We start from the raw sequence: 19,428 nt of genomic DNA, 5'->3' as shown, positions 1-19,428 counted from the left end.
GAAGAAATTAATAAATCCCTTCTAGAATTTTATTAAAACACAAACAGTGGGAAAAAAATAAAATAGTTCAAGACCTGAAAGTAGAAATAGATTCTATAATGAAAACCTAAGCTGGGAAAAATCTAAAAATGAAAATTTTAAGAACTTGAACAAGAACCTCAGAGGCAAGCCTCACCAAGAGACTACAAAAGATGGATGAGAGAATCTCAGAAATTGAAGACACAATAGAAGAAATGAATGCCTGGGATCAAAGAAAATATTAAATCTAAAAAAATTCTGGGACACTATGAAAACACAAAACCTAAGAATAATAGGAATAAAGGAGTAACATGAGCCAAGGACGCAGAAAATATTTTCAACAAAATCATAGAAAAAAAATTTCTAGTCTAAAAAAGGAGATGCTGATCAAGATACAAGAAGCATACAAAACTTCAAATGGACTGGACCAGAAAAGGAAAGTTCCCTCACCACAAAATAATGAAAACACTAAATGTACATAATAAAGAATATTAAAAGACACAAGGGAAAAAGAGCAAGTAACATAGTAAGGCAGAAATTCAACTTCTTAACAGAGACTGTAAATGCCAGAAGGGGCTGGACAGATAATCTACAAACTCTAAGAGACCACAGATGCTATCCCAGACTACTATACTCAGCAAAACTTCCAATCACAATAGATGAGAAAGGAAGACATTCCATGATAAAAAACCAAATTTAAGCAGTATCTATCTACAAATCCAGCCCAACTGAAGGCGCTAGAAGAAAACTTCCAACCTACAGAGCTTAACCACATCCAAAAAATCCCAGACCCCAAATGAAAGGAAGAAAAACACACGCCACAACAATAAAATAACAGGAAGAGACAAGCACCACTCATTACCATCTCTCAGAGTCAGTGGTCTTGATTCCCCAACAAAAAGACAGACTAATAGAATGGATATGAAAACAGGATCCATCCTTCTGCTGCATCTGAGAAATACACCTCAACATCAAGGATAGACATCACTTCAGGGTGAAAGGGTAGGAAAATGTTCCAAGAAAATTGACCCAAGAAGAAAGCTGGTATAGCCATTTTAATATCTGACAAAATAGACTTCAAACCAAAAGTAATCAGAAGAGACAGGGAAGTTTTACATACTCATTAAGGGAAAAATCCACCAAGAGGACATAGCCATTCCTAACATTTATGCACCAAATACAAGGGCACCCAAGAAGAAAAAGAAACACCAGTACAACTTAAGTCCCAAATTGACCCTCATGCACTAATAATGAGAGACTGTAATACCCCTCACCAATGGACGGGCCATCCAGACAAAAGCTAAAAAGAGAAATGCTGGAGCTAACATTATAAACCAAATGGATGCAACAGATATTTTCAGGACATTTCACCCAAACACAAAAGAATACTCATACTTCTCAGCAGTTTAAGGAACATTTTCCCAAAGTGACCACACACTTGGACACAAAGCAAGTCTCAACAGGTACAGGAAAACTGAAACACCACCCTGTATCCCAGCTCTCCACAGCAGAATAAAGGTGATGTTAGGACCTAGAAGGAGAAATGTGACTATGTTTGCTTATACGTAGATATTGGCTGTTAAGTCATTGATTACCACAGAGGTTGGGTACAGAGTAAGAAATTTAGGAGACAGATTTCTAGGAAAAGGATATAGAATGGATAGTTATGGGAGGGTGGGGCTGGGATGGCAGGATTAAGTAGTGACAAGAAAGAAAAGGAGAGGTAATGGCCAAATGATGGATAAGACAGAGTCCCAACTGAACATCTCCTGTCAACAAATGAAGCTTCCAATACCAGGACTGGTTTACATCTAACAAAGCGATCCCATGGAGACACTTCAAACAACCCAGTCTGTTGCTAATACTATAGGTTGCTCCCGCACAAACTGACAGCAAGAAACCTACTTGAAGACAGCATCTTCACAACTCATTGAACACAGAGTAGTCTAGCTGGTGTCTACACAGAGCCTTTACCTCCACGTGCTTGTGACTTTGGTACACAAAGGTTCTCTTTCTGGTTTAGTATTGTTATGGGATTACAGAATATACCAAGTGGATCTCTGTTCTGGGTCTATTCTTGTGCCTTTCCTGGGCTCCTTTCCTTCTGTTTGTTTCTTTAGTCCTAGTCTGGTATGTTAGTTTTGTTTTACTTTATCAGTTTATTTTATTAGTATTCCCTAGAAGTCTGTTTGTTTTCCAATGAGAGACAGAATTGGGGCAGACCTGGATGGGAGGGGAGGAGAGGGGACTCTAGGAAAAATGAAAAGAGGGGAAACCCATAGTCATGATGAGGGATTCCCCTCTGCTGTGAATACCATTGGTTAATAAAGAAACTGTCTTGGGCCTGCGAAGGGAATAGAGGTAGGCAGGGAAAACTAAACTGAATGCTGGGAAAAAGGAGGCAGAGTCAGAGAGAAGCCATGGAGCCACTGCCGGAGACAGATGTGCTGAAACTTTGCTGATAGGCCACGACCTCATGGTGATGTAAAGGTTAATAAGAAGCTAGAGCTAATGGGCCAAGCAGTGATTCAAATAATATAGTTTCTGTGTTATCATTTCAGGGCTGAGCAGCTAGGAACCAACAAGTGGCCTCCCTGCAACAAATTAGCGCTCACATGGCCAACTAAATACATGTAAAACCTTAGAGGGCTTGCAAAGGAATTCTAGACACTGAAAAAAAAAAAAAAAAAAAACAAAGTTTATCCACATTTTTTTCCCCAAATGGGCCTTGCTTGCTGGCAGCATGCTGCAACTCCTTTGAGAGAGGTTTTCCTGATTCACCAGTATCAGAAAAAAAAAGCTGTGCCATTTTGAAACTGTGGCTTCTTGGGCTGTGCTGCCAGCATGAACTAGCACAGTGCTACAACTGCTTAATGACTTGACATAGACCCACTGTGTGCCTAAAAATGGGGCAATATACATGGCTCTCAGAGACAGCGAATAGCTCTACCACGCTGGACTGGGTAGGGCAAGCAGGCAGTGCCATACTTCCCCTAGTAATGGCACCACTTACATTCATAAGAAGGACTTAGCATTTTAAGAAGCACTTCTGGTCAGAAAGATATGCAATAAAGACAAATTCAGATGAAAAGGCCTCTAAATGAAATGCAGTGTGTTTTAAAGATGTACGTAGGCTTGGGAGAAAGAGAAGAAAAAGAGTATAGAGAGTTATAAAAAGAAATAAACGCTTTATATAAAAAAAGTCTTTAAAGTACCGACAGTCATAGCTTAAAGGATTAAAGATAATAAAATAAATATTAAAAAGTAATAGATTTAAAATAAATAAGTCACAAAGATGGACTGTACACAGAGAGTCTGGATTATGTACATTATTGTTTTCTCTTTGAATTTTTGACTGTGAAGGAGCTAAGTACAGAAAGACATTTCATTGTATAGGCCTCTAAGCTAAACCAGCATGTATATTGTAAAGGTATCTTGACTTCAGAATTTGGGTCTAAGGATATGTTACTTTGGAAAAGAGGATCTTCTTTTGTTTCTACAGAGGATAAAAACCTGTGGATTCTTTCCAGATTAATATGGTTTGATGGACCAAGACCCCCTGAAAGGTCACTTTGAACAACCCCAAAAAAATACTTTGCTCAATAAATAGCAGGAAGCAGTTTGGAGAGAACTGAACCCATATTCCCAAATATTGTTTATAAATGTTTCTTTATATTTAAAGGGGGATATACTATAAAGATTTGCATTGGTATGGATCTTGCTCCATTGATAAAAATTTAAGGTCAATCTTTTTATATGTATATTTTTGTTCTTGATTAAAGTATTGTGATTGTGTAGCTTATTTAAAATGTAATGTATAATTAAGAAATATAGTTAATAGTTATCTTTAATAGTCAAGCTTGTAGTCATGTTAGTTACATTTTCTAGATTAGGAGATGTGTTTCAGATGGATAGGGATTCTTCAAATCTTTCAGAGACCTTCAGAATATAGTATTTAAGATGTTTAAGAGCTTAAGACTGTTCATGACACTGAAACATGTCTGCTCCTGGCAGCACAAATTACTTCAAGAGGAAGATGAGCATTGAAGAGGCTCCTGATGTAGTTTACTAGTTATGTGGGCAAGAAACTACTCTTGCCTGGACTGCTTCACTGGACATGCAGGACCCGCAGAGAGATGACTGCTGAGCTTGCCTGAAGGTAAGGTAGTCCTTTGGGGTTTCTGCTTCATGGAAGAGACTGCGAGACATTCTGCAGGATACAGAAAAAAAAAAGTGACTGACAAACTGTCAATATAGGTGGAACTGTCTTTGAAATTTCCTGCTTCATGGAAAAGTCTTCTGGATACTATGGGCCTGTAGGCTGAAGATAGGTGCCCCAACAGTACAGAAGAACTTTGGGTGACTGTCCAGGTAGCAAGAAGTCTCTGTCAATTCTAGAGTTTTGGAAGTTGTTTACAATACACTTTCTGTTTTCTTAGGTAATATTATATCCTTCTTGAGTCTTTGATGGAGTTAAAGAATTTATAGTTATAGTTTTCCTTAGTTATAATAAAAGATAAAGTAGATATAAATATTGTAACTATAATATTCTTGCTTGATAACTGTTTTGTTGTATGTAATTTTACTATGTTAAAATTAAAACCTTCCTTATTTAAACAGAAAATGGTAGGTGACATGGGATTCCCCTCTTTATGTGGTGAATACCACTGGTTAATGAAGAAACAGTCTTGAACCTGTACAGTGAATAGAGGTAGGCAGGGAAAACTGAACTGAATGCAGAGAAAAAGGAGGCAGAGGCAGAGAAGCCATGGAGCCACTGTCAGACACAGACATGCTGAAACTTTGCTGGTAGGCCACGACCTCGTGGTGATGATGCATTAAATTTAGATATAAAAGTTAGCCAATAAGAAGTTAGAGCGAATAGGCCAAGCAATGATTTAAATAATATAGTTTCTGTGTAATTATTTTGGAGCTGAGCATCTGGGAATGAACACGCAGTCTTCCCCCAATATAGTCAAAATATCTTATGTGAGGGAAAAATCTATTTTCAATAAAAAGAAACAGAATAAAAAGAAATGTTCTTTATTTAAGAAGAAGGTGCCAGGCAGTGGTGGGGTTGGTGGGGTATGCCTTTAATACTAGCACTTGGAAATGGAGGCAGCAAGATCTCTATTAGTTCAAGACCAAGGAGATCTACAGAGTGAGTTTCAGGACAGCCAAGGCTACACAGAGAATTCTGTCTCAAAAAACCAAATAAGAAGAATTGCAAGTGTCCTTTCTGACCATTTATAATGCAAGAAACCTAAATTTGACAGCGAAAAAAATCTCTTATAAACACATTCATGGAAATGAAACTTACTGATGAGTGCTGAATGTTCAAAGATGTCAATAAAATTATTGAGACTAAATGAGCATGAAAATAAAACATAATAAAACCTCTGTAACACATTAAAGCAGTCCAATGACGGAACATTATAGTTCTAAGTGCCTAATTTAAAAATAAAACCAGAAAGAGCACAAATAAATGACTTAATGATGCAATGAAGGAATTTGAAAAAAAATCCAGTAGATGGCAAAAACTAATAAAAAAATCAAAGCAGAAATTAATGATAGAATCAACAAAAACTAGAAAGAACCAACAAATCTAAGAGCTATTTTTCTGAGAGGATAAACAGGAGTGACAGACCCTTGGCCCAAATAACCAAAAATAAAAATATGACCCATTCCTACCAGAATTGTAAATTAACAAAGAAATACTAAACAGACACCAAAGAAATTCAGAACATTTTAAGGGAGCGCCTTAAAAATGTGTACTCCATTAAGTTGGAAAATCTAAAAGAAATGGATAAATTTCTAGATCCATCCAAACTACCAAAGTTAAACCAAGAAATCAATAAACAAACTCATAACAAAAAAATCAATAACCTAAATAGACCCATAATAAATAAGGAAATGATTGAAGCTGAAATAAAAAGCCATCTAAACAAAACAAAAACAAAACAAAATCCCTGCCCAGACTTCTAAGCCTAATACAAAATTATATACAATAAGAACAAATATCCTATCCTAACTAGCTTAAGTCTTGTATAATAAATAATACCTATATAACTAAAAAGACTAAGACAAAAAACAACTGTGCAATAAATGAGGATAATGACCTCCAAATGTAAACAATGTATAAGTATCTTGATCAGAGGTAGAAATGTACATTGCAATATAATAAATTTATATCAATATATAAAAATGTTTTAATCAGAGGTAGAAGCATGCATACATACAATATTCAATATAATTTTACTTTGTATCAATATACAAGAATCTATACTAATGTAATTGCCTATAAATAATAACTCACAAGTATTCACTCTATTACTCACTATTGATGGAGGAGGGTCATATGTCTATTGGTTAATAAAGAAACTGCCTTGGCCTTTAATAGGACAGAAAATTAGGTAGGAGGAGTAAACAGAACAGAATGATGGGAGAAAGAAGCCGAGTCAGTCAGTCACCATGATTCTCCCACCCGACACAGCCGCAGGTTAAGATCTTCCCTGGTAAGCCACCTCGTGGGCTACACAGATTATTAGAAATGGGTTAGATCAATATGTAAGAGCTAGCCAATAAGAGGTTAAAACTAATGGGCCAAGCAGTGTTTAAAAGAATACAGTTACCTTGTAATTATTTCGGGCATAAGCTAGCCATGCAGGAGCCGGGGTGGCCAGAATGCAGCCCCGCAGCTCCTTATTACTACACATTATTATTATTAGTGTGAGTAATCTCATACCAATCTATTATCCCACCGAATTTTCCCTTTCTTTTTTTTTTCAAAAAGATCCCTGAGCTTATAAAATTTCCCCCCAGCCTCCAACCACATACCAATTATAATCAATCCCTAAATGATGTCCCTAACCCTGAGGACAAACATTGTTGGGAGAGGGGATGTCATCTAGAATTACTTCCAGCTGTCATGGGGGCAACGTTTTTTCTATGGGATCTTGTAAAAGTAAAATGATGGTTAAGTTCCAAGATTCATGTCTGGTGTAATTGCAAATAGTCTTTGAGTATTTGGTGGAGGTCTGGCCAGAACATTGTAAAATTGTGCACTATTTCAGCTAACCAAGTTGAAACCATCTTAAGCAGCTGGTACCCCAAAACAGGTCTTGTAGTAGCGCTATCAGCATCATGATGTCATATCCACCAAGTAGAGTTGTTGTGGGGATCCATCTTTTTCCTGGAAACTTCAAAGATTACTGCAGGAAAATTCATTGTTTATTGCAGAAAACTTAAGAATTATTTATATAGACATATATGTTCAATGAAAGGTATGATAAAGACAAAAATAGATATGAAGAAAAGTAAATTTTTTTCTAAATACTTTTTTCTTTCTGTCCCATATCATGGTTCCTGACATGAGACAGAAACTCTGGATTTTTCTTTTAACAACATGCTTGGATTTAAAGAAGGACAAAACCATTGTCCAACTCCAAAACCAGCTCTATATAATCATAAATATAAATACATACATATATATATGTATATAAGTATATTTTTAATGTTTGTGCTTACTGATCATATTTGCTTTTCTTGATGATCTTTATTGGGTGGTTATTTTTCCATCTGTCAGCATCCAGACATCCAGGATCTCTTGAATTTTTGAAGATGAGTGTTTTCATGAAAAGACAAAAACAGAACCCAATCCTTATACTATATGCTTTTTTTTACCTGTATGGTTATCATCATTGTGGATGAGCTGTCATTGCTCCTTTTCAAGAGGTTTCTTCTCTTCAAACTGAATATTAATTTTGATGGTATCCATAATTTTTCTTCTCCTGTGGAAACAAGAGCAAAACCCCTTCTGCAACATAGCACATCTCCTGGCTTCCATTGTGAGGTCAGCACATCCTTGAAATAAACTGGCTGATTTAATTCAGAAGACTTTTCCATTATCCAATGTCTTTCTGCTGCTGTTGTCCCTTTCTCATTAGTGTTAAGAAAATTCAAGGTTAATTAAGTATTATGTAACCTATTTCTGGGGGTGTTCTCCACCCCTTTTTGTTTGTTTAACATATCCTTTGTAGTTCAATTTATTCTTTCTATAACTGCTTGACCTATAGGATTGTGTGGTATACCTGTAACATGCTTAATATTATAATAAGCAAAAACTGTTTCATTTTCCTAGAGATGTATGCTATACCATTATCTGTCTTTATTTGTGCAGGTATACCCATGATGGTCATAACTTCTAATAGATGTGTGATTACTGAATCAGCCTTTTCTGACCTTAAATCAGTTGCCCACTGAAAGCCTGAATAAGTGTCAATGGTGTGGTGTACATATTTTAATTTTCCAAATTCGGCAAAATGGAACACATCCATCTGTCAGATCTCATTTCTTTGAGTACCCTTTGGGTTAGTCCCTGCAGGTAGCAGTGTTTGGTTATAGAAAGAGCAAGTAGGACATCTCTTTATAATCTCTTTAGCTTGTTGCCATGTAATAAAAAACTCTTTCTTTAAACCTTTGCTATTGATGTGATGTTTTTTATGAAATTCTGAGGCCTGCAACACACTTCCAATCAATAATTGATCAATTTCTGCATTACTTGTTGCTAGAGGACTTGGAAGACCTGTATTGGATCAGATGTTTATTATGTATGTAGGACAAAGCCTATTCCTGATTATGTCTTGCACCTAGATAAATAATGAAGTCAATTCTGTTTCATCTGGTATAAATTCAGCAGTTTCAATATGCAAGATAACTTTCTGCATATTGTGAATCAGTAACTATATCAAGAGGTTCTTTAAAATTTCTTAGCACCATGAGAATAGCATATAATTCTGCCTTCTGGACAGAATTATAAGGGCTTTGTTCCACCTTACTTAATTTTTCTGATTTGTAACCTGCCTTCTCTGATTGATTTGCATCAGTATAGAATGTATGGACTCCAGTTATTGGAGCATCATGTACAATTCTAGGAAGAATCCAAGAAGTTCTCTTTATAAGGTTAAGTCTATCACTTTGGGGATAGTTGCTACTATTTACTCCCAAAAAAATTAGCACAAGCTCTTTGCCATGGTTCATTGTCTTCCCATAACGTTTTTATTTCATCAGTAGTGAAAGGCACTATAATTTCTGCTGGGTGTATACCTGCTAATTGACAAAGTCTCAATTTACCTTTTATAATTAATTCAGAGACTTATTCCACATAAGTTTTTAATTTTTTACTTGGTTTATGTGGTAAAATGATCCATTATAAAATAATATCATCCCTTTGCATCAAAATTCCTGTGGGAGAAATTCTGGAAGGCAATATGACTAGAATACAACTAAGATTTGGATTCACCCTATCCACATGTGCCTCCTGTAATTTTTCCTCAACAATTGTCAATTCTTTTTCTGCTTCAGCTGTTAATTCTCTTGGACTACTCAAATCTTTATCACCATCTAAAGTTTTGTTTTAATGAATTATTAGATCAGGTGTTATCCCAACAGCCAGTCATAGACTGGAAATGTCTCCTAACAATCTTTGGAAGTCATTAAGAGTCTTTAACCGGTCTCTCCTAATTTGTGCCTTTTGTGTCCTAATTTTCTATAAACCTATTTTATAACCTAGATAATTGACAGAATCTCCTCTCTGTATTTTTTTCAGGAGCAATTTGTAATCTCCATTTTGGCAAAACTTTCTTTGCTTCTTCAAACATTCTTTCAAAAGTATCCATGTTTCAAGACCAGCCTGATCTACAGAGCTAGTTCCAGGACAGGCTCCAAAGCCACAGAGAAACCCTGTCTCGAAAAACCAAAAAAAAAAAAAAAAAAAAAAAAAAGGGTAAATTATAGACTTAGGAAATTGCTTACATGTTATTTCCAATGACGGACATACAAAGTATTGGCATAAGGTTGGGCTATTGAGCATTCCCTGTGGGAGGATAGTTCATTGATATCTCCTAGTAGGCTGAGAATTATTATAAGTAGGCACTGTGGAGGAAATTTTTTCTATCCTTTTCTTGTAAAGGTATAGTGAAGAAACAATCTTTCAAATCAATAACTATAAGAGACTTTCCTTTTGGTAATAGGGAGGGCAGAGGAATTCCAGATTGTAGAGGGCCCATAGGTTGAATAACCTTGTTGACAGCTCTTAGATCTGTCACCATTCTCCATTTACCAGATTTCTTTTTTACAACAAACACAGGAGAATTCCAAGGGCTGATTGATTCTTTAATATGGTGAGCATCTAGTTGCTCTTGTACCAGCTATTCCAAAACCTGAACCTTTTCTTCAGCTAGAGGCCACTGCTTGATACATTTTGGCTTCTCAGTTAATCATTTTAAAGGTGGGGCTGATGGTACCTCTAAAGGTTTGCTAGTTGCTTTATGTTCTTGTACAGCCTGAATGGCTGGTGACCTTTGTTCATAATTCCTTATTATATCCTTCCCAGAATTATGAGTTCCTGGGACTGCAGGAATGTTAATCTTGGTATTCCATTGCTGTATCAGGTCATGGCCCCGTAAATTTATTGCAATATCAGCTACATATGTCCTCATCTTCCCTCTTTGACCTTCTGGCCCAATACAGTCAACCCATGCTTTGTTTAACTTGAGATCTGGTTCCAATTCCCAGTAATTGAACATCTGCCTCTTAAAAAGGCCAATTTAGATGCCAAGATTCTGGAGTGATAATACTCACATCTGCACCTGTGTCTATTAAGCCAACAATCACAATTTCATTTATACGCACTGTTAGCTTTGGTCTTTGATCATTTATACAAGTTTACCAGGATATATGTTTCTTATTTTCTATTTGAATTTTTGACTTATCCTCCACATTTATGCCATCAATTAGAACAGTATGGTCTTTTACAGAAGGCTCTGGATTTTTCCTGGTGTGATATGTCCTTCACAGTTACTGGGAACGACTGGGCCACTTTTGGCTTGGGGGCCTACAAGAGGCCCCTCAGGGAGTTTCCTGATGGTATTGAGTTGCCTTGTCTGTCTGTTGTTGATCTGCATTCATTGGTCCAATGTTGACCTTTGCCACACTTTCTACATATACCTGAAGGCCAAGGGCTCCTATTTTTGCCATTCCCAGAGGAGATATTATTCCTAGAAATTCCTTGTCTACAAACCCTTCTAAGATGTCCTATTCTGCCACAATTAAAACATTTGGCAGTTTGATGTCTCCTCATTACTTTGGAAATTGCTTCTCCTACCCAAGATTCAGTATTATAATCAAATGTCTCAAAATTCATTGTATGCAGAATCCATTGCTCCATAGGTGCTGATCTAACCTTTAAATGCCCAATTATCTTTTTGCATTCTAAGTTTGCATTTTCAAAAGTTAGAGATTCAAAAACTACACGTCTCACATCTGGGTCTGTTATTCCTATTTGTACAGGCTTACTTAATCTTTGTAAAAAGTCAGTAAAGGGTTTTCTCTGTCCCTGTCTAACCCTGGTATATGATTCAATTCTTTTTCCTAGTTCTTGAATCTTGTCTCAAGTGTTTAAGTCCACTTTGTGGCAGAGGGACAAGGTTTCTTCATCATAAAGAGCTTGGACCTGTGGGTCAGCATAAGGGCCTTTGCTAAGAATTTGATCTTGGGAAACCTCAAGACCTTTTGATTTTCCCTGTTGTTCCATATTTTTGGACTCCTCTCTGAAATAAATTCTAAACATCAATGAAGGTCCATCATCCAGGACTGCTGAAACTAACTGAAAAAATTATGTGTGTTGCCCTGACATTAAAAGCCCAAGTCTTTATCATCTCCTTAACAAATGCGGATGCAAGCCATAACTTACAACAGCTTGCTTAATTTCTTCTAGATCGTTCATTCCTATAGGTTTCCATCTACCTTCTTTGGCTCCTTTTGAGCCTTTAGAAGCTGATGGTTTGTCAGAGTAGATTATAGGGTAGGAAGCTAAAACCCTGGGTAAGCCATCTCTGACAGCCACTGGCAATGTTGCATCCTGTCCTTGTGCTTTCTTTCCCTGTTCATCAGCTCCAATAATTTCCTCAATTGTTTCAAATCTTTTTATTATTGTCTTTTGTAAAGCCTGAATCTCCTGGCCTGTATATATTTCTAGTGACTTCATGGAGGCACCTAGTCTCTGGTCCTCATTCTGCACCTGTGATTCCAAGGTTTGGATTTTCTCCTTTAAAGATAACATCTCCTCCTTGGACGTTACTTGAATATTGTGAAAATTGCCATATTGGAGATACATTTTTATTCTGTTAATTTATCATAACTTTTCAACAACTTTTGATTATCAAATTCAACAGTATGAATTCTTTCAGATAACTTCCTGGTATCCTTATATATGGATTTATTTCTGTCTGTCATAGTATTAACTTGTTCAGATAACCTCTGATTTTCAATTATATTAATCCTGTCAACTAGCAGTTCATTATTAGTCTGTAAAGATTGTATCATTCCCAGGAGTGCCAATGATAGAATATGGAGAAGAAAATTGAAATCTAGCAACAAATAAATTGAGCTATCCCCATAGTCATATAAGCCTCACATAATGCAATCCATAGTATTAGCAAAAAAAAAGCACTAAAGGTTGCATTGGTAATAAAATCTGCCATATTACCTGTTATACGATCTGGTAAACAGCAATCTTTATTGTCCAGCAGATGGCGTGATTGCAGAGTTGTGACTGGAAGCAATGCAACTGGTGACAAAACAGTCCTGGGCTGCTTTAGTTTCTGCCTTGGTCCTGGTTAAATACTGTGAAATATGTGTTACTTGACAAATTAAAAGCAATTAAATCAATTCCATACAAACAAAAACAAATCACTGATAATTGCAACATACAAACATAGTCACTGATGATATATTTTATCAAACTATTGTCATGCATATTTATTTGTATAACTGTGATCACACTGTATATAATTTAGTGTATTGCATTTTCCCATATCATTAAATATTTCCCAATGCCAGCATGTGAACAGCTATGTAATGGTACAGCTCACACTAAGTATGTAGTGGCTTCTTTAAATACTGTATTTAGTCTGGGTGTGGGTGATCAGTACCTTTAATCCTAGTACTCAGAGGCAGAAGCAAGCAGATCTTTATGAGTTCCAGGTCAGCCTCTACAGAGCTAGTTCCAGGAGAGCCAGGTCTACATAGAAAAATCCTGTCTCAAAAAAAAAACTAAAAAAAAAGAAAAGAAAGAAATAAAGAAAGAGAGAAAGAGAGAGAGAGAGAGAGAAAGAAAGAAAGAAAGAAAGAAAGAAAGAAAGAAAGAAAAGAAAAACAGACAGAAGGACCAATGGAATAGAACTGAAAACACAGGTATCAATCCACACATCAATGCAACCTATGAACACCTGATTTTTGACACAGAAGCAAAAAATATAAAATGGAAAAAAGAGAGCATATTTAACAAATGCTGCTGGCATAACTGGATATCAACATGTAGAAGAATGAAAATAGACCCATATCTATTGCCATGTACAAAACTCAAGTCCAAATGGATCAAAGACCTCAATGTAAAGCCAGCCACACTGAACCTTACAGAAGAGAAAGTGAAAAGTATACTTGAATGCATTGGCACAGAAGATCACTTCCTAAATATAACCCCAGTAGCATAGACACTGAGAGCAACAATTAATAAATAGGACCTCCTGAAACTGAAAAGCTTCTGTAAACAAAGAACACAGTCAACAAGACAAAATGACAGCCTACAGAATGAGAAACAATCTTCACCAACCCCACATGGCTGATCTCCAAAATATACAAAGAGCTCAAGAAATTTGTCATCAAAAGAGCAAATAATTCAATTTAAAAAATGGGGTATAAACCTAAACAGAGAATTCTCAACAGATGAATTTAAAATGGCTGAAAGACACTTAAGGAAACGTTTAACATCCTTAGCCATTAGAGAAATGCAAATCAAAACAACTCTGAGATTTCATCTTATCCCTGTAAGAAGGGCCAAGATCAAAAACACTGATGACAGCTTATGTTGGAGAGGATGTGAGGAAAAGGGAACGCTCCTCCGTTGCTGGTGGGACTGCAAAATGGTACAGCCACTTTGGATATCAGTATGGCGATTTCTCAGAAAATTATGAAACAATCTACCTCAAGACCTAGTAATACCACTTTTGGGTATATATCCAAAGGATGCTCAATCATTCCACAAGGACATGTGTTCAACTATGTTCATAGCTGCATTATTTGTAGTAGCCAGAACCTGGAATCAACCTAAATGTCCCTCGACCGAAGAATGGATAAAGAAGATGTTGTACATTTATACAGCAGGAAAAAGTAATGACATACTGAAATTTGCAGGTAAATGGATAGATCTAGAAAACATTGAATGAGGTAACCCAGACCCAAGAAGACAAATATAATATGTACTCACTCATAAGTGGATCTTAGACATAGAATAAAGAAAAACCAGTCTGCAGTTCAAAATCCCAGAGAACCTAGACAACAATGAGGACCCTAAGGGATCTAATCTACATGGGAAATAGAAAAAGACAAGATGTCCTGAGTAAATTGGGAGCATGGGGACCATGGGAGAGGGTTGAAGGAAGGGAAAGGAGCAGAGAAAAAATGTATAACTCAATAAAAACAATTTAAAATGAAATATTGTATATGATTTCTAAGTTTATACTTTTTTTTTCTTTTGAGATAGGCCTCACGATGCAGCCCTAGCCTGGCTGACTTAGGACTCGCTTTGTAGACCAGGCAGACCTGAAACTCACTGAGATCCTCCTGCCTCTGCTTCCCCATGCTGGGGTCAAAGGCGCATACCAACCACCACAGCTGGCCCAAGGTCATGTTCCACAGCTGGCCCAAGGCCCTGCTCCTCTAAATTGCTGCTATAGATTGCTACTTTACTATTCACAAGCTATGACTCATTTCTTTTCCATAGCAGAACGTGACTTACCTGCAATGGCTACAGGGTTTTCTCGGATCTGCCCTAGACTCCTATGTGTTCGAAAGTGTGCCGTTCTCGTTACACACTAATGATGCGTTTCCTCAGTCGGCCTTCCACACTTGCTGCTCGCTGTGTGCATCCTCTTGGGGGCCTTCCCGTTGCCCGTGAATTAGCGCCTCTTGCTAACACCGTGAGCATTCGATTCTCCGTCTGGTGCGCTGTCACCGCTTTCCCAGTTTTCACTTCAGGCATGAGACATTTGCCTGCAGATTTCCAAACCTTTATATAATCAGATGTGCCACTGTTTTTCTTTAAACCTCACATCTGCGAGCTTAAATGGAACTCGCAGGGCCTCACAGAGCCGTTCCGGAGCTAAGATGGCCTCTCTCTGGTATGCACTCTGAAAAGTGTGCCCATGCCGCTCTGCTTGTGTGGGGTGCCTACTTCCAAGCCTGCTAACACCTTGGTGAGACCACAGGGTCAGCTGGCTTGGGGGCTTTGTTTCTGCATCTGTGGAAGTCTTCCTCCCCTTCTTCCAACTGGACTTGGCTTTAAGGAATCACCAACTGTGTAAGGTGTGACATCTTTGATGCCACCCTCTCCTTCATGCCTAGTAGCATATCCAGTACCATGTCTACCGGGTTCTACACCCTAAAATCCTTGAAGTAGACTCCTTGCCCAGTGTTCCTGGCAAGCAAAAGTTGTGTTTCTACAGTGGCACCGGCAGAACCCCCTCAATTCTTCTGAGACTGTGATTGCTCTCCAGGGGACGGAAACAGCAAAGCCCTGCCCTGGGCCCAGTGATGGCCGAGAGACAGGGTGTTAGAGCTGGCTCAGGGAAGCTTCACCAACAAATGTTGGTTTCTCTCCTATTTGCTTGCCATGCAACTGCTTCCTGCTGCTTAATGTCTCCTTGCTATATTTATAACTACAGCAAAACCCCTAGAGGGGCCAGTGTAAACAGTAAACAGTGACTTCTGAACCCTTCCACCTACTCTTCATGCAGAAACCATGCAGACGTTTAGAGCACAAATCTTAATTCCCTTCCATTTAGAATAAGACCGCACCCCCTGCCAAGACCAGCCTCTGTAGGTCCTTCCGACTGCACCCTACTGCCCTCTTCTGTCTGCTCGCCTCCAGGCTCTTGTCCATTCCGTCTCCTGTCAAAACTTCTGCTCTGATTCAAGAAAGCACCTGCTTTTCTTAGTCCGTTCCTCTCCTCACTCCACCTAAACTCCTCATCTGGACAATTCCTGTTCCCGTTTCTTTTGTGAAACCTTGCTGTGCCCCTTCCCTCGAATTCCTGCCGCCATGATTTCCCCACAGTGATGGGCTGTGCTCTTGAATTGTGGGCCAAAATATAGCCTTCCTCCCTGATGCTGCTCTTCTCGGGTGTTTTCTCACAGCCACAGGGAAGTAACTGGTACACTAGCTGGCTTACCCCAGGCACAAAAGGAATACATTGCAAGCAAATTTTCCAAGCATAGAGCCAGATTGACACATCCATCAAGATGTGTTGAAAGTAGGGAAATGAATGAACAGACTGGGCAGTGAAAGCCACTTCAGTCACGTAGTCTCTGGAGCAGGGGTGGAGGTACACAAGGAGAGGACACAGAGAACACCTCTGGAAGATTCCTAGAAGTTTCCCCTTGTTTGTTTTTAAACCACAGGAATCAGTGTCAGAGAGTACAGGTTTCAGTCACAGAGTTTCTACAGTCTCATAGTCCACCAGAAACCCTGGATTATAAACACATGACTTGTCATTATTTGGATAAAACAATAATCTCCTGGGCAAACAGTTATCACTTCCGAGTACACTTAGGTTTTAGAGTACTTCACAGCACAAAGACGTGGGTAAGATAAGCCGCACACCATAGCGTGCAATTCTTTGTTTCTAATGATAGATGGAGGAGCTTCTTGATTTTATTGTCTTACTTTATGTATATGGGTGTATTACATACATGCCTGGTGCCTGTGGAGGCCAGAAGAAGACATCAGAGCCCCCGGTGTCATAGGTGGTTGTGAGTGGCTATGTAGATCTGGGAACAGAACCCTGGTCCTCTGGAAGAGCAGCCAGTGCTCTCCACTACTGGGCTGTCTCTCCAGACATATGGGTAATTTATTTTCTGGGAGAAAAGAACCACGAATCAGTTCTGTCTGCCTCTGTCCACTTGTCTTGGTGACCACAGCGCAGATGGCCTGCTCTTCAGTACAAGTCAAATATTTCCTATTTAAGGCTGGTCTGTAATTCTTTCATTTTCTTCCCTTTGCTTTTTATAGCCAAATAAACAAGGGACTTGACTCAGAACTTCTTGTACTTCATTATCTGAAACATGAGGATGAGGTCATAAAACTGTATCCGCAGACCACATTCAGAAATTAGCCCTGTGACTGTAGAGAAACATGGGCAGCCTGTGGAAACTGGGCCTTCATGGAACAACGGAGCAAGTGAACATTCTTCAAGGCAGATGGGTTTTTGGTTTTTAGGGAAGCACATCAGAGAATGGTTTCAGTTCTTTTTTTAATGGAAAGAATGGGGATTTGGGGTGCTGCCTGAAGACTTTCTGCATGACAAACTATGGAATTTGGAGTCGTATGAGAGACTAGGGACTAGGAGGGGAAGCAGGAAGATGGGAAGAGCATACAATGCCATCTCACAGAACCGCCCACAAAGCTGAAGCATTCTTCACCTGTACTGGCTAGCATAGTGACCACTAGCCACATATGGCTCCTGAGTAATTCTAATGTCAACAAGATGACCACTAGCCACATGTGGCTCCTGAGTACTTGAGAAGTGGCTGAGATGACCACGAGCCACGTGTGGCTCCTGAGCACCTGAAAAGTGGCTGAGATTACTGAGAAACTGAATTTTTAATTTTAATCATTTAAATTTAATCACATGTAGCTAGTGGCTACTCTGCTGGACAGTTTAGAAAGGATAGATCTTCCACATCAACCCTGTACTACCAGTACTGCATCCCGGCGACAGGGATAGTGACCAGAGCAGGGATACTGGGAGACTATGGAGGGAAATTACAGGGACAGGGAGCTAGCTGCTGTGAGGTGGTTGCCGTGCAAGTATGAGGATCAGAATTTGATCACTAGAACTCAAGTAATCAAAAACCAGACATAGCAGCATGCACTTGTACTCCCAGTGTGGAGACAGGAGGATTCCTGGGTATACTAGTCAGCCAGCTCAGCCTACTTGACAAGTTCCAGGAAGACCTTATCTTTAAAAAAAATTGATATCTGCTCCCATCTCCATCTCACAGCCTGAATGAATGACCCCAGAACACATCCTAATGTTATGTTTGCAAAGTAAATATTTCACAAATGAAAAGAAGTATTTGTTTTTAAAAAAAAATGGCTAGGCATGATGGCCACATGCCTTTAATCCCAGGCTGGGGACACAGAGGCAGACAGATCTCTGTGAGTTCAAAGCTAGAGTGGTCTGCACAGTGAGCTCCAGATCAGACAGGGCCACATAGCAAAGCCTGGGGGGGGGGGGGGACACGTGCATTTGCCCATGCAAACACACACACACACAGATCAATTTTTTTTTTTTTTTGGACTTTCGAGACAGGGTTTCTCCATAGCTTTTTTGGTTCCTGTCCTGGAACTAGCTCTTGTAGACCAGGCTGACCGCGAACTCACAGAGATCCGCCCGCCTCTGCCTCCTGAGTGTTGGGATTAAAGGCGTGCACCACCACCACCTCCAGGCAGATCAAATTCTTTTAAGTGTGATTAAGTCTTTGTTTCCTTTCAAACTTCCGGTAAATGTCTCACCCCATGCCCTTCGGCTCAGCTTGCCGACACTGCCATTCTGCCTGCTGTCCTGAAATAATTACTACAAGTCCCTCCCTGTTTTGCTCCCAAGAATGTCCCCTGGTATAGGAACAGCTCAGCCGCCCCACTACCTCTCTGCAGAGGGAATGGAAGAGCCCTGTGGATCACACAGGGGACCGCCAAAGCAGTGACCGGCAGGCAGGCTGAGAGCTGGGGTGGGAGGTGTGGGGGATCGGGAGTAAAGAGCTGGGGGTGGGAGGTGGAGGGGACCAGGAGTAAAGAGCTGGGGGTGGGAGATGGGGGGGCTGGGAGTAAAAAGCTGGGGGTGGGAGGTGGGGGGGACCGGGAGTAAAGAGCTGGGGGTGGGAACCAAGGACAAACCCCAGAACAGAAATAAGCTTTTCTGGAATCTTGAGACAATTCCAAGCAAAACTGGACACATTAAATAGCTTTCCATTTCTCTGGGCTTGATAAAATTCAGTGTTTTTAAAATCTGTGGAACATTCTACTTCAAAACATAAAGTTCAAAATAAAATTATCTAAGATCTTCCAAAAGGATGGAGTCAAATTCAACTTGCACACATTCACTGAAGAAAAAAAAAAAGTCCCACAGAGACAGAGACCCACAATGGAGCACCGGACTGAAATCTCAAGGTCCAAATCAGAAGCAGAAGGAGAGAGAGCACAAGCAAGGAACTCAGGACCGCGAGGGGTGCACCCATACACTGAGACAAGGGGGATGTCCTATCGGGAACTCACCAAGGCCAGCTGGCCTG

At 39.2% G+C, this 19,428-nt stretch overlaps 1 long non-coding RNA gene across 2 annotated transcripts in view; it reads right to left on the bottom strand.

Moving 5' to 3' along the window:
- Positions 1-19,428, bottom strand: part of LOC126513379 (uncharacterized) — a 1,096,546-nt gene that overhangs the window by 315,245 nt on the left and 761,873 nt on the right. The gene's annotated exons all lie outside the window — the stretch shown is intronic.

The sequence above is a fragment of the Alexandromys fortis genome, unplaced genomic scaffold, assembly GCF_014885135.2.
Source record: "Alexandromys fortis isolate MF-2015 unplaced genomic scaffold, M_Fortis_MF-2015_v1.1 scaffold_74, whole genome shotgun sequence".
NCBI classification, from domain to species: Eukaryota; Metazoa; Chordata; class Mammalia; order Rodentia; family Cricetidae; genus Alexandromys; species Alexandromys fortis.
This window is presented reverse-complemented; position numbering and strand designations above follow the sequence as displayed.